Source organism: Parasteatoda tepidariorum, chromosome 9 (assembly GCF_043381705.1).
Source record: "Parasteatoda tepidariorum isolate YZ-2023 chromosome 9, CAS_Ptep_4.0, whole genome shotgun sequence".
Lineage (NCBI taxonomy): Eukaryota > Metazoa > Arthropoda > Arachnida > Araneae > Theridiidae > Parasteatoda > Parasteatoda tepidariorum.
Genome location: NC_092212.1, coordinates 15,170,632 through 15,185,996, shown reverse-complemented (window position 1 = coordinate 15,185,996; position 15,365 = coordinate 15,170,632). Strand labels below are relative to the sequence as shown.

The following is a 15,365-nucleotide window of genomic DNA, read 5'->3' as shown; positions in this document are numbered from 1 at the left end:
CAGCAAAGCAAAATTTAGCGTTTAAAACTCTAAACAACGGCGATTGCGTCGCGTATTTCTTGATCTTGAGAGATATAATAATTTTTTATTTTTTTAAAATGACTGAAGCAAAAATTTCTTTTCACATATGAAATTAAATTTATTTTCAGAAACTCAAATATGTCATTTTAAAGAAAACTGAAATTTGTTAACATAAAAAATAAATTTAAGATTTGCTTGTCCGCTTCCCCCCTTTTGAACTTTAATAAGTTGCCTGATTGGAGGGTATATTTTCTTATGTTTGACTGCCCATGTGCGCAAAAAGATTAAATTCTAGAAATCAAACCAGCTCTTTAAGAACTTTTGTAAACAAACGTCATGCAAAAGCAAATAATTGCAAATAGTTCGAAAACAAAATGGCTAAATAAATAAACTGAGAAGTAGAATAACGATAAGGTTGGCATCTTAAAATTTTATTTCTCTAAGTTTGTTCATATAAGCTGTAAGTTAAAAAAAAAAAAGGAAAGAAAAAAAAACGATTGTCATTTAGCCAGTTTGACCATGGTGCATTGAGGTCAAAAAATAAATAAATAAATAAATATAAGATAAACTAAAATATTTAAATCATTTAAACACTTTCTTTCTCTAGAATCTTTGGATGGAATGATTTCTTTGAATGGAAACGGCCAAATATCTGGAAAAACGTGCATTAGATAAAAAAAATATCTGTAAAAACGTACATTAGATCAAAATATATGGAAAAACGTACATTAGATCACAATATATGGAAAAACGTACATTAGATCAAAATAAATGGAAAAACGTACATTAGATCAAAATATATGGAAAAACGTACATTAGATCAAAATATCTGGAAAAACGTACATTAGATTAGATCTAGAAATTTTGCATAGATGCGTTAATGATACGAAACTCATCCATTGAGGCAGGGACACATTCAAAATCTTAAATACTGACTACGATTCGTTATTGCAGATTTGAATTTTCCTTAAAAAAATGCACCAATTTGATTTGCAGGCTGTTGCATTTCATTTCATATAAGTAGGCGCTGTAATTGTAAAATGAAGATGACGTAAAAATAAATAATAGAAAATTTTAAGGAAGAAAACAATGAAAAAGTATAAACATAACAACTGATCGTTATTTTCATATTTTTCATAATTCAACTGCTTTATACATGATTTTTTTTACTGTAAAAATAGTAATATGATTGATAACTAATACTATCTTCATCAAACTTGATTTCATTAATATGCAATTTTGAAATATCATATAATATTCTGTTATATAAAAATCTGTTTATTTTTGGCCAAAATTATTTTAATACGAGAATCGCATTTTCATCTGTCAATTTTAGCATGGTGCTTTTTTGCTTTTCTTTTGTACTCACTTATCATTATTTTATGAATAAATAAATAAATTTTTAAAAAAATTGACTTCTGATTTCATGCATTTTTTATTTCGTAATCACTGTGATATATATATATATTTTTTAGAATCAAACAAAAAGCATTATTATTTTTTGTTTAATTTAAATTGAAGTTCTTTTTTTATTTGATTTATTGTGTTTTTAAATATCGATTTGCATTTTTAAAATACATGAAATTCTTGTTATAATAAAAGTAAGAGAGAAATAAGTGACAATATCTCCAATTGAATTTTGATATATTTATGATATTATTTTAATTCCATCAAACAAATAGATTGACAAGCAAACAGTGGCGTATAAGGAGGGAACTGGTGACCACCTCAGCATTTTCCGACCTTTAACCAAACGTTCTTTTGTGGACCGGCATGTTAACTAAAATTTATCGGCTCTTTAACTGGGGCCCCCAAATTCATCTGTGCCCGGGGCCCCCAAATCTGTAAGTCGGTCCCTGCAGACAATGTGAACAGCGCTGCTCTTCTTCTGTATGTTTTGTTCTCTCTGTGTTTGTTCTTTATATAGTTCTTTGTATTTATTACTGTAGTTGTCTTTTAATCATGCCTATAGAAATAAAACAAAAATTATAATTAGCTTTTTTGATAGCTAAAGTTGTTAATAAAGATCGTGTTGGTTAAGAGAAAAAAAAGAACATTGCAATTTTAAATAATTGGAGGGGGGAGGCAGGTATAATCCCACAAGCCTAAAATTGTTCAAGAAAAGTATTCATAAAATCTAGATCTAAATTTGTATTCAAATAATTGGAAGGAAGAAAAAAAAAACATATGACACTCTAAAATATGATTTTAAATTATGTAAAAGTTAAGCATTCCTACAGCAGCTCATTGGAAGCTGGAGGTATCAAGAAAGTTAAATACTCTCCGATTTCGTAACAATATGAATGATGGTGACTATGTGGCCCGAATTGAACACCGGCCGCCTTTACTTCCCAGGCAAGAAGGTACCAATCGATCTGAAACTGCGCAAGCTTTTAACATACACGGAGCATACCTAGTTCCCCACTAAGCAGCCCGGGCTCTTTAATTAACGAATTTAAACTAAAATTTTTAAGTTTATTAGCAGTAAAACAACCATGATATTATAATATCATTTCAGGTTTATGAATAATAGCTATCTTCCATTAAAAAATGCATCTGTAATATATGTATTAGTATATATAAATATAATAATGTAATATGTAATAATGTAATATGTAATAATGTAATATGTAATAATGTAACATGTAATAATGTAATATGTAATAATGTAATATGTAATAATGTAATATGTAATAATGTAATATAAATGTTATATATGTGAGCTTTAAAAAAATGTCCTTATTTACATATTTAAATATTGAGGGGTCGTTATAATGTCTCCCAAATGTCCTAATAAATTAGTGCTTTTCAAAATAAAAAGTGATTGCTAGCAATTAAGGAAAATTATTCTGATTTTCTTATATTAGCCAATATTTTTTTCTAAATCAGCATATCAGATAGATTTTTCCTTGTTATAAATCCTTTAAAAATTTTGTTAGCTGTCAATATGGCTATCTTCTGAATGACAGACATATCATGGAACAACTTTATCACTAGTTTTAATTTTAAACAGGAACTGTATTGATTTATCTAAACAGCTACCCCCCTAGATATAAAGACAGAAGCATAGGCCCTGTATTAGTCCCTGGCTACTCCTAAAATACTCAAATATATATTTAGACTAAATATTTGTTTAGTTTAGCTGCACTTTATTTTCCCACTTCGCCGGAGCCAGCTGTATTTTCACTTAACCATTACTAATCTTACCCTTTATTTCCCTGGCTTTTTTGGCGTCCTAAACATTTCATCAGTCTTGCTCAAACATTGTGCAAGGTAGCTTAAAGGGAAATTCCTCTCGGCGCGTCGAATTCCTGTGTGGTAGTATATCTAATGGGCCCCCAAACAGCATGTCGTCCGAAAAGAGGGACAAAATGACTCAAAAGCGGGTACATGAAAGCAAAATTGAACCCTGTAGAGTAGAATAGGTATATGCACAGGTGTGGCCACGCTGGATGCCTTGTAGTCCGAGCTTATTTCTTTTGTCGTATGTTTGGGGGAGGGAACGTCCACGGGTCAGCTGCTTGGAATAAAATGGAAAGGATAGCTTCAAGCTCCAAGACGAATAAGATAAGACAAGTTGAGGTATTTGTAAAAAGGCATCTTTACTTAGAAAACGCAAATGGATCATCGGCAGTGATGGATCTAGTTAGAAAAATGTCGTGCTCGTAAATTTAAATGGCAAAAGAGACAAGGCATCTGTGTAGAATTAGGATTAGTACACTTACTTTTAACTTTCCGATGCTCGGACAGAAAAAAAAAAGACAAAAATCAATAAAAATTCGGAGAGAATTGATATCGTTCGTTGCATGCAGAGACCGATCAAGACAAATTCAGGCCCAAGGCCCACCAAATTTTCCGGGCCCCTTACAAAATATTTTTAAATTAAATTACTGAAGCAATAAAAAAGAATCTATTGAACTGCGTGATTCATAAGAGACACATTCTAGGAAATTTTGAAAGCGGACAATTGAAGATTATTTTTTTAAGATAAAGTTTGCGTATCTATAAATTAAAGCAAAATATAAAACAACAAAACGATATTATATCAGAACAAAAAATAGTTTGGGGACAAAAACAATTAAAAATCAGTAATTTTTGCTAAAAGTCAGTAATTAGCTGAATTATTTTTTATTGTAAGCTGTATTTATTTTTTATTTAGTAATTAAACCAACCCAAAGTTGACCCATCTTTCATTAGACTTTTTACTAATTTTTGAGGCCCCTCAGAAATTGTGGGCCCTAGGCCTATGCCTATTGGGACTAGGCGATAATCAGGTCCTGGTTGCATGCGTTTTCCGCATATGTAATTTATGTAAAAACGCAGCTAATATGTTAAATGTTTTTAAGCCATTTTAATATTCTGGAACGTCCAATTCCAGCAAAGTATCGTAAGCTGGGTCAGATTTTCACTGTGCAAGTGCATGGGTACGCGCAAAAGGGGAGAAGGTCGAGAGAAAGGGCATTTGCACCATCCTGGAAATCAAATACAGTTATAACGGGCCCTGATTTAATGAGAGACGGATTTAAAAAAGAAATCGGAAATGCTTGGTTAGTACAATGCTATGACTATAGGAGGATAGCTCGATTTTAACGAGCAAACTCCAGTTTTAAGCGATTGAATATTTTTGTGTTTTATTAAATTTGTACTTAATTATACATCTCTAGTGCAGCTAATCTTTTCTTACAAAAATTCCTTTATAATGTTTTTCGGGTCTACCAAATTACTTAATGTCTTATGGTTTTCATCCGAAATATTATAACACAACAAAGAAACAATAAGACACTCTCAAAGCAAATTAACTTCTTTTGCATTATACAGAAGTGAAAAAATTAATGAACTAAGTACTATATTTCTAATTTAATAACTTTTAATGAACTTTCGTGATTTTTTTCACGAACCCGTTTTTTTTTACGAGCACTCTAATGAGCAAATTTTGCTGTTCCTTCGTACTCGTTACAGCGAGTTTGACAGTATACTTAAAATACTGTTTTGCTTTCAAATGTTATTCATTTATTTAAATAAGTATAACGTATGCTTGTTGTGCGTCATATTGAATTTAATATTTAAATTTTAAAGGCGGATAACCACAATCTATAAAAATTTGAAAAGTGAGAGAAAAATATCGAGACAACTCATTATTTTTAGCGATTTCTCTCACGGAAAAGTATTTGTAAATTATGGAAATGTTGATATCTAGATATTAAAACAACTCAACTAAATTTCTATAACTAAAGCTTGTAAACTTACTAACTGTCTCATAAAAACAATTATCTTCACTTTTTTTAAAAAAGAAATTATTTTTATTTATTTCTTTTTATCTCCGCTTGTGCCACTTTTCTACTAGATTTTGTGACCGGACGTTCTTCTTTTGTAGCGCTTTCGGTTTAATTTACGAATAAAGATATCTCCGCTTGTACCACTTTTGCACTAGATTTTGTGATCATACTTCGTTCGTAACGTTTTCGGTTCAGTTTATGAGTAAAGATATCTGAGCTTGTGCCACTTTTGCTCCAGATTTTGTGACCGGACATACTCCTTTCGTAACAAACACTGCATTGGTTAAAGAAATAGTTTGAGTAACTTTTACATTCTATAGAAATTGTGCATTTCAAAAAGTAATTAATAATCAAGCATTTATTTCTAATATCTCTGAAATTCCACGATTGCACTTGCTGTTATCTGTGTCGGAAGCCATGTTTGATGATTATCTTCTTATTGTTTGGGTTAGTAATAATTAATTCTGTACTCCGTACTTTCAGGTCTCATATTTCTTTACGTTCAGTATATTTTTAAAAAAAAGAAAGAAAAAAACGGACTTCTTTTCTTGAATCTTCGAGATTTTAAATTTTAGCAGGGGAATATTCAGTGATGTTTATTTGAAAATTGTCACATTGTTTCTAATGGATAAATCGTTTTAAACTCTTAGATTTTGTGTTTTTCTTTTATACCAATTGAGTAAAAATCACAATTCATTTCCATGAATGCGGTGCTTTATCAGTTTCCAAAAAAGCCTTTTCATAGTAACCCATTCCTTCTTAAATGCATAAAATGTTTAGTATTTCGTAATGAATTTGATTCATTATTTCCATAAATTCAAATCACCATACCATTTTCATTTGGAAACGATTTAAGGCAAAATAGTTAACAATCTACCACGGTTTGAAATCCCGCAAAAAAGGTTTATGATACTATTAAATTTCCATTAGATGTCTTATAAAACTTCTTAATTAATCTCCACATCACGCTCATTGTTTTTGTGTCTATTAGTTGTTTGAAACTTCGGCCCACACAACACGCGATGCAGCATCACAATACTTAGTTCAAAACAAAAGAGGCTGGACAAAACAACCTTGAGCGTATTTTCTCGAAATTTCCCTGCATTTATCTTTATTGTCTTATGCAGGTCGTCAACATAAACGGTAATTATAGAAAAAAAATTGCGAACTGATTTTTTTAATATTTTTTTATTTATGAATGCAAGCAAAAGTTGATCTGTTTGAACATGTAGTTGCATCGCAGAAATCAAGTTATTTCATGCAAATGCTTTGGTTTAAGCATTCTACATCGATAAATAGTATCTATAGAAGAAAGGGTTTGATAGAGACTAAACTCGGACAATCTTAAATTACATGGATGTTTTTCAAAAATTTATAACTGGAAAAAAGATAAATAAATTAATAATAACTAATCCTTGAAACAAATTCAGGTGACCGAGCATGGCCTACTCATGGCTGAAAGCCCTTATATAAAAAGGCGGAAAAAAGGGGAAAAGCTGGTACGAAAGACATTTTATTCTAGCATTTTTTTCCCCTCGAGAAAAATAAAATATCTGTAACTATCCAAATTTCTTTCATAATTTTTAGTATATGTATAAGATTACTTCTATTCCAAGATAAAGTAAATATTGTTGAATAGCTTAAAAATCTATTCGAAGATAAAGTAGATATTGTTGAATAGCTTAAAAAAAGAATAAGTAAACTCCTCCCAAAAACTAGCTGTAATTAAAATGGTTTTACTACCAGCCTTTCCTATTTTCCGTCTTGCTTTCACCCATGGGCCTACTAGGAGACTCCCTTGGAAGTTTTATATATATTTCCCCATATGCGAATTTCTTACCCCTCCATAGATATAAAGGCAGTTATATCCCCTATATTAGTCCCTGCTCTGTTCCTCACATGCCGAACGTTGAAGGCCCTGTAATTAGTCTTTGAGTGCATACTAGACATGATTCTTTATCGCCCTCACGATCACGAGGAATGTAAGAAAAAAAGGTACAGGAAAAAAGGTTCCGGAAAAAAAGGTTCCGGTAAAAAGGGTTCCGGTAAAAAAGGTACCGGTGTAGGGAAAAATATTTGAAATGAGAAGATGAGATTGAAGCGCCTATTTGCTGCTTCATTCATTGTCGAGTCTGTTTCTGTTGTCGCGTTGTTTCAATGAGCTTCTTTTTCAGCTTTATGTTTCTTAAATATGACAATTATTCGTCAAAAATTGAATAAAATTTAAGGTAAAATAATGTCTTAAATAATATTTTAAGTGATATCTTAACTGATATCTTAAATCTTAAAATAATATCTTTTCATAAAAATCGTTTATTTAATCGAAGGTCTTGATTCTAAATGGATAGTCTGTTACAAAAGCGTTATTAGGTTACAGTAAACAACTGGGGATATTATCTTCTTGAGGGGGGGGGGTGTTTTGCTTATAACACGGCATCATATGGGAATTTTTCAACATTAAAGTATTTTCCTAATACTTTCCTTCATTCCTCTCCTTGTTTATTGTTATGTTTTTTAATAAATTACAATTTATAACATCACCGAAAACATTATTCAATCCTTCAGATAACCAATGCCAGGTTTGGGGCACCGGTTGATGAACAGACAGTTACGATCTTTCCAGATTCAATGTTACAGTATTTAATATCACCCTTTATTTTTATGATGTTGGGGGGGGGGCGAGAGGTGAGTATTAAAAAGTTATTGATTAAGTTATAAAATCAAAATACAATACCTCCTAAATATTGAATTAATAATTGCAACCCTAAAATATGGCATTATTATAATGTATCTCAAAATAATAATATAATAATAAGCAATGCAATAAACAAGGCCAATTACTTCAAATCCACTATCACGTTAAACCACTAGGACACGCCTAATGGACTAGGACACGTCATATCCCCCCCCCCCATTTTCTGGCTTTTTGGAACTTGTTTTAACGTTAGGTGTCATTTCTTTATTGGATATTTTCTCTGTTTGTGACTTTTTTTTTCATTATTTTAAAAGAATAATTAAAAAAAATTTTTTTCTTTAAATGTTCTTTTTTTTGCAACTGTTTGCAATTTAAATTTTTTTTTTTTTTAAAATTGCAAACAGTTTTAAATATCTGCAATGACTGTGCGTTGCTTTGAAAGGGGCAGTGATTAGTTTAAAATCCATTATAAATTTAAGACACACTTCAGAGAACAAAATTACATAAAAAATATTCCAAAATACTAATTTTAATATATTGTAATAGCAGAGCCTAAGTAAGGGGAGGGGGCAATTAAGCCATTGAACCAGATCCGCGAGATTTTAAATAGAGAGATTCACAGAGATTCAATATTAATAATATTAATAATTTTTATTATCATTATTACTTATAAATAATGTCGATTTGTTGAAACAATATTCTTGAATTTGAATACTCGAAGGATTTGTTTTAATTTTTAATTAGATGTATGAGAATCTAGGCATGGTTCACAGTTTTCTGGAGGTCCAGCACAAAGAAATAAAGTGTTAGAAAACAAAATTATTAGAAATCAAAAACCAAGATTTAAAAAAATTAAAAAGATGTTAACATTTTTTGATGGTTAAAATGCACTACAATTCACTTCCACTGGCCCATATAGGGTTGATAAAAATTTATGAATGGTATGAAACTTAAAAGAGAAAAAAAAATTCTTGTATCTTTCTAAAATTTGAGCGAGAATCAAAGAGGGTACCTAGTTAAATTACAGGCAATTTAAAATAAGACAAAATTAAGTTAGGAATCCAAAGTTAATGGAGGAACTTACCTGGTTGTTGCAAATTTTTGCATACTTGAGTTGGTTGAGGGCAATAGCATAATTTTCGGTGCCCAATTATTCTGAGTATAGTTAATCTTTCTTTTGAAAAGTTAAAATTCTTAAAATCTGTTTTACAACGTAAAATTAACGAGAAAACCAAAGAATATTAGTAAAAAGAAGAGAAAAAAAATTAGAATTACTAAATTATTTTTTAACTGTGGAGGCATCGGCGTTTCAGTTTTGTTCATGATTGCGTATAGGTGATTAATAACGATTTACATAATTTACATTTTGTTATATCCCATTTGAAGAACTAGTGCACACATAAAAATAATGCTATAAACTCGCTTTTTTTTTAGATATTATTTTAATACCTGCTGAACATTGAATTTCTTGAATTTATTCACCGAAATTCACTTTATTTAACTATGTATAAATTTTAAATGTATATTTTACTTGATAAAAATGGCAGCAGGAGTAGCCTGGTTGGCAGGAAGAGGACTCACGTTTGTGAGAACGGGGGTTCGAATCCAGCAAGCCGAACACTCCCCGTGTAGTAAAATGATGACTGGTGCACGTTAAATCTGTCGGGTCACGAAGCCCTCCATGTTACCATAACAAATCAATACCACTGGGGGTACTGAATTAAGATTGATCGCTCTCTGGTTGAGGTCAAAAATTACGAGTGGATCAATGAATGGGTCCGCCCTATAAACGGGTGTGACGTATGGATGCGACAGAAATCGAATTATTGGCCATAGATGGCGCCACTGGAAAACGAGGACTATGGCTACCCCTCTGATTTAATGGCCGACTACAGCAACTTGATAAAAATCAAATTTTTGGAGGGTGTCTAATAAATGTAGAAAATGAATATTTAAAGGCCCAATTTTACTCATGCTTTGACCGGGCTTAAACAAATCCTAGCGACCAATTTAGCTAATATAGAGTATAAATCTAAAACTTTCTAAGAAAAATTACCAAAAAAAAGAATCCCCATCTTTTTCATTCATTCTGACGATATAAGCACCACAAAGTTCATTTTTTTAATTTTAACAAATTTGATATGTCGAGCTATGAAAATTCTATAAATTTTCGAGTTCAAACATCATTGCCAGTTGACCGTTTTCTTTAATACCACCACTTTTCTCTCAAAAATTGCTATTTTTTGTTCTATTTGAAGCTAGGAAATTTAGTTCATAATTATGTTTTGACCAAACTCCTAATATCTGATTAAGAGTAGCGATGGCTCAGGGGATAGAGCGTCCGCCTTCCAATGAGGTGAACAGGGTTCGGATTCCAACGATGGCTGGTCGAGAGGAATTCCGCATCCTACTTGCACCGATCACAGTGATGACGTAAAATTTTCTCAGTGGTAGACGGATCATGGGTTAGAGTCCCCTTGCCGTCAGGTTGACCGTGGAGGTTTTAGTGGTTTTCCTCTTCATGTAACGCAAACGCGTGATACTTCCATCGAAAAGTCCTCCACGAAGGCAGATTTCTCTTTATACTTGTTCCAGGAGTTCCCTTGTCTTCTGGATTGGGTTCAAAATCACAAGGCTTCGGAGTTGATCATTAGTAATCGTAAACCCAAAAAATTGGGTCGGCTGTTCAATGACGTTTATAAAATATCTGACTAAAAAATTGTGAATATTTGGAAAAATTGCTTGTGGATTAAAATTTCTAAAGTTGTATCAGATTTGAATAGTATTCATTTTGCCTAATCTGACAAAGCTCCTGAAGGTGACAATATTATTTTTTTCATTAAGTTTTTGCGTGTCATTATTACAACTGCCACTCTTTAGTGTGGCACGCGTGCCACGCTGGAGCTACAATCTTGAAGGCCATCTATAGGTGTATCATTGATCACGAAAATTCTAAATAACCCCTAAGATATTACGATTTTGCGCATTGTAAAAAATCCATAAAAAAATTCATTACGTTCAAAAAGATTTCGAAATTGTTCCGTTTGATGAGAACTGTGTTTTTATATTTAAAAATGGGGATAAAGTTGCTTCATTTATTTGCCAAATGCTGGTTGGAAAGTTTGCATACATCAATTCTGAAAAGGGTAGAAACTGTTATACAAATCATAATTTTGTAACTTATTTTCGGGGGGAAGATTTAAATATTCATGACTACCAAGACTGATTGATTTATTAGAGTTACAACATTCATGTAAGATTTGTTTTCATCCGATAAAAAGTAAATAGTGATGAATAGTTTATAATTAAATTAGTAAAAGCTTATTTTATTCTTTACGAAAACCAGCTACAAATTTACAGGGTTTCTCTTTTACGTTTTCAGCCTCCGCGCTTATGTAGGAAAAATTTAATTCAATGTATTAATTAATTAGTAACTAACATAGCTGATAACTTATACCGTTTTTTCATGAAGATAGTTCATAGTATCAATTGAAAAACAGATTAAAATCATACGAGTTATTGGGTCTATCGAAATGCTCTGTCGTCGATTGAACATGATTACATTATATAATTATTGCACGCGTGCCTTTATAAAAAAAAGTGGTAGAGCATTTTCTCTTAAATATATAACAGATATACCGCTTAGTTTTGTCGGATACTTACAAGTCTGAATATGTAAGCACATGCTCTTTAGCGCCTTATAATATGTCGTGTTTTTTTTAAGCTAGAACATTATCATTGAGTTAAAGGGTAAATACCCTATATATACCACTTTCTTTTACAAAATAACCTTTCCCATTATTGTAAAATTGAGTGAGTAATTCTGCTCATAACTTTCCGGTAGATCTAATATTAGCACTTTTTTAAATTTTGTGTTTTACACATTTAAAGCATAATTTTCAGGTTTCTTACATACGTTTTTTATTCTATTTTATGATCGTCGCTGAACAGCAGACTCAATTTTGTGTTTTACGACCAGGACCGGATTAACCTATAGGTACACTAGGCACGTGCCTAGGGCCTACGAAATTCAGGGGCCTACGAAAAACGTGTGAGAAAAAAACTTGTTGACAAAAATAATTTAGCTTAAAAAACAACAAGTGTATTTTGCACAAAATTATGAAGATAAAAATGAAAATATAATATTTTTCGGTAATAAATTATTTTGCAGAATCTTATGATCTAATATATTACTTTTTTGCGATTTTTGGATTCAACGAAATTTTGTATTATGCTGTCGAATTCCAAACTACGCAAAATGTCGTATTCAATAGACATAAGTGCGAGCGATGCCAAACGATCTTGATTCATTGTTGAAAACTTGTAAATTAAAATCCATATTAATAAAAATGTAAAAAAAAATATGCAAGAAAATTTTAGCATATATTTTGAAAAGAGGGGAGGAGTGGGGGAGGGAGGGGAGGGCCCAAAAACGGCTATGCCTAGGGCCTACGAAAGGTATAATTCGGCTCTGTTTACGACTACCAATATTCAACTCTTGTAATTTTGAACCCAATCCAGAAGACAAGGGAACTTTTGGATCAAGTATTGGGAGAAATTTACCCTCGCGAAGGACTTTTTGATGGAACTAACCCGCATTTCTACAACATGGGGGAAAAACCTCCCACGGTTAGCCAGACGGCAAAGGGACTCGAACCCATGTTTTTTACGTCAGCACTGGTCAGGCCTGAAAGCGACACGGAAAAGAGAAAAATCTCGTTCTCAATAATAGAAATTTCAATAATAGATAATTTTCGGGTGGAGTAAACCTATTGTTAACAATAAACAATTCATTACTATAAATTTTTTTCTCGGTTAAGAAGTAGTTCAATAAATGTATTGCAGCCGTGAAAAAAAATTGGTTATAGATATTTTATTATTCCCGTAAAAAAGCTAAAAAAGAAGTTTATTTTTTACCAGTTTTTACTCTTTACCGTCTTGATATATATGGACTTTCAGCACTGGCACTGGTCGATGCGAGCAGGGTGCGGAATTCGCACCGACAAGTCATCGACAGGGATTCTTACTTGGTTCACTTTATTGGATAGCGAACGCTCTATTCCCTGACCCACCAAACATATATAGCCGTTTGTTTTAAAAACATATATAGCCGTGCACGGCTATATATGTAATTTAATTTTTTTTCTTCTTTCAAATCCAGTGTAATATATTAAAGCAAAACATTGACGCCCAATAGAATATAGCTTTCGTAAAATTAGGCAGGTATGAACTAGTATAAGAAAATCAAAATCTTCAAATTCCTTTAATTTAAAATCTTTTTTCGTATTTGTCTTTATTATTATTTATTTATTTATTTTAATATTTTCTTTAAACATTTCAACATCACGTTTAGAAAGAAAAAAAATTTCCGATAACAGCTTTTCATTTTTATCAGAAATGCTTAGTAAGAAACACTAACAACAACTTCACAGATATGAATTGTAGTTCACAATCTATATAATGGAATCAAGTGAAGTAAAAAGATAGGAATTTTGATGATTTTTCTAAGAAGAGAAAAGATAAATATAATATGGAGTTTAAAAAAGAAAAGAAAATCGCTTACATTCTGTTTATTCCAAAGAGACTGTAAAAGATAAAGTAAAATATTCGTGTTTTTCAAAACTGGTTTTTAACAATTTCAAGAAAATGGAAGAAGAAAACATATCATGAAATGGGAATAAATATTGGAATTAAATAAAGCGTTTCTTAGAATCAAACTTATAAAATCTATCTCGTAATGCAATCAAGTTTCGAACATATCTTTTCCTAGTAGATATTATATAAAATTATTACTTACCCCGTTTCAATAAGACAGATTTTGTCGAATTCAAAAATAACAGCTCAGAAATCGGATTTGAAGTTCAATCCTTGTAATTTTGGTTCGGGGTCAAGACTTCGTTGCCAAATCTTCGCTAGACAAAACTTTTCGGCTCAAACTTCGTCCATCCATAACTACAAAACTTAGCTGATCTAAAACTTTACCAATGTAGAACTTAGCAGGCAAGGCTGTAGTTAGAAAGTTTTTTTATTTATTTTATTTATTGATTTTGTTTATTTATTTATTAATTTTTTTGCAGGGGGGTAAGGTTACTTTTCAACGATTTTCCGGAACGGATTAAACACTCTAATGAACAAATTTTTAATAATAAATTATTTTGCTTCATGTAAATAATAGGTTTCCAACTTCTTTTTAGCCCACTTTACAAGTTAAAAAATTTTTCAACTTTCTTTTACAATTGTTAAATTAAATTTAAAAAAAAACAACTATAAAAATTATTAATTTAATACTTCTACATTTATTAAAATTAAATTAATTATAAATTAAAACCTTTAAAATATTCACTTTTCTTCTAAATTAAACAAAACCGTTTTTATTCTATATTTTAAATTAAAATAATAGAATATAAAATTTTTTTATTTTATTTAATGCTTGATTTTGGTAAAATTAAGTTAGCTATGTATTTGAATTTAGTAAAATTATATAATATATAAAATATTTTTTATTAAAATTTTATACCTCCATACTTACTCTAATTGAACGATTTTTCATTTAGAAATAAATGTTTTGGAAGATCTTACATGGCAAAACTGTAAGCACAATTTAAAACATTATGATTTTATTTTATAACTCGATTTTGGGTTTTCGACTTCTTATGTTCAGCTTTGTAGCTTTGTAAATTTGATTCCAATCCAGAAAATAAAGGAACTCCTGGATCAAGTATTGGGAGAAAATTACTTTCCTGGATCTAACGACCTTCGATCTGAAGACTTTTCGATAGATCTAACCCGCATTGGTGTTACATGGAGAGGAAAACCACGAAAACCTAATACGCTAAGTCCGATGGCAAGGGGACTCAGATCCATCATCTGTCTACCACTGAAGATATTTTACGTTAGCAGGGTGTCCGTTACGTTGTCCGTGAGAGCAGGGGTGGAATGCATATCGGCCAGCCATCTCTGGGATTTGAACCCGAGCACCTCATATGTGTCTCCATTCATTATCGTATCAGAAATTGAAATCGCCTCCTTCCTACCACTCTTTACGTAGCAGATAAGTGGGGGCATTTACTATTCACTTGAATGAATAATAAAATATCCTGGATAGGAATATATTATTGGATTACATAAAAATAGTGGGCCGGGATAGCCTCTACGGTAGGGCGCTGGTTCGAACCCTGTCGGCAGAAGACTCCCCGTGTAGTAAAGTGACTGATGCACGTTAAATCTGTCGAGTCGCAAAAGTCCTCCATGTTCCTATAACAAATCAAAACCTCTGGGGGTACTGGATTGGAGATCGATCGTTCTCTGATTCAGGTCAAAATTACGATCTGTGGATGAATGAATGGATGTAAGAATGGATCCGCCGTATAAAC

The 15,365-nt window shown here is 31.5% G+C and overlaps 1 long non-coding RNA gene across 1 annotated transcript in view; it reads right to left on the bottom strand.

Moving 5' to 3' along the window:
* Positions 1-1,653: 1,653 nt before the first annotated feature.
* The window catches only part of LOC139426405 (uncharacterized), a 41,403-nt gene continuing 27,691 nt past the window's right edge, over positions 1,654-15,365 (bottom strand). Inside the window, exon 2 of the long non-coding RNA XR_011637676.1 lies at positions 1,654-1,987. This is a non-coding gene — a long non-coding RNA (uncharacterized lncRNA). The remainder of the gene's footprint in view (positions 1,988-15,365) is intronic.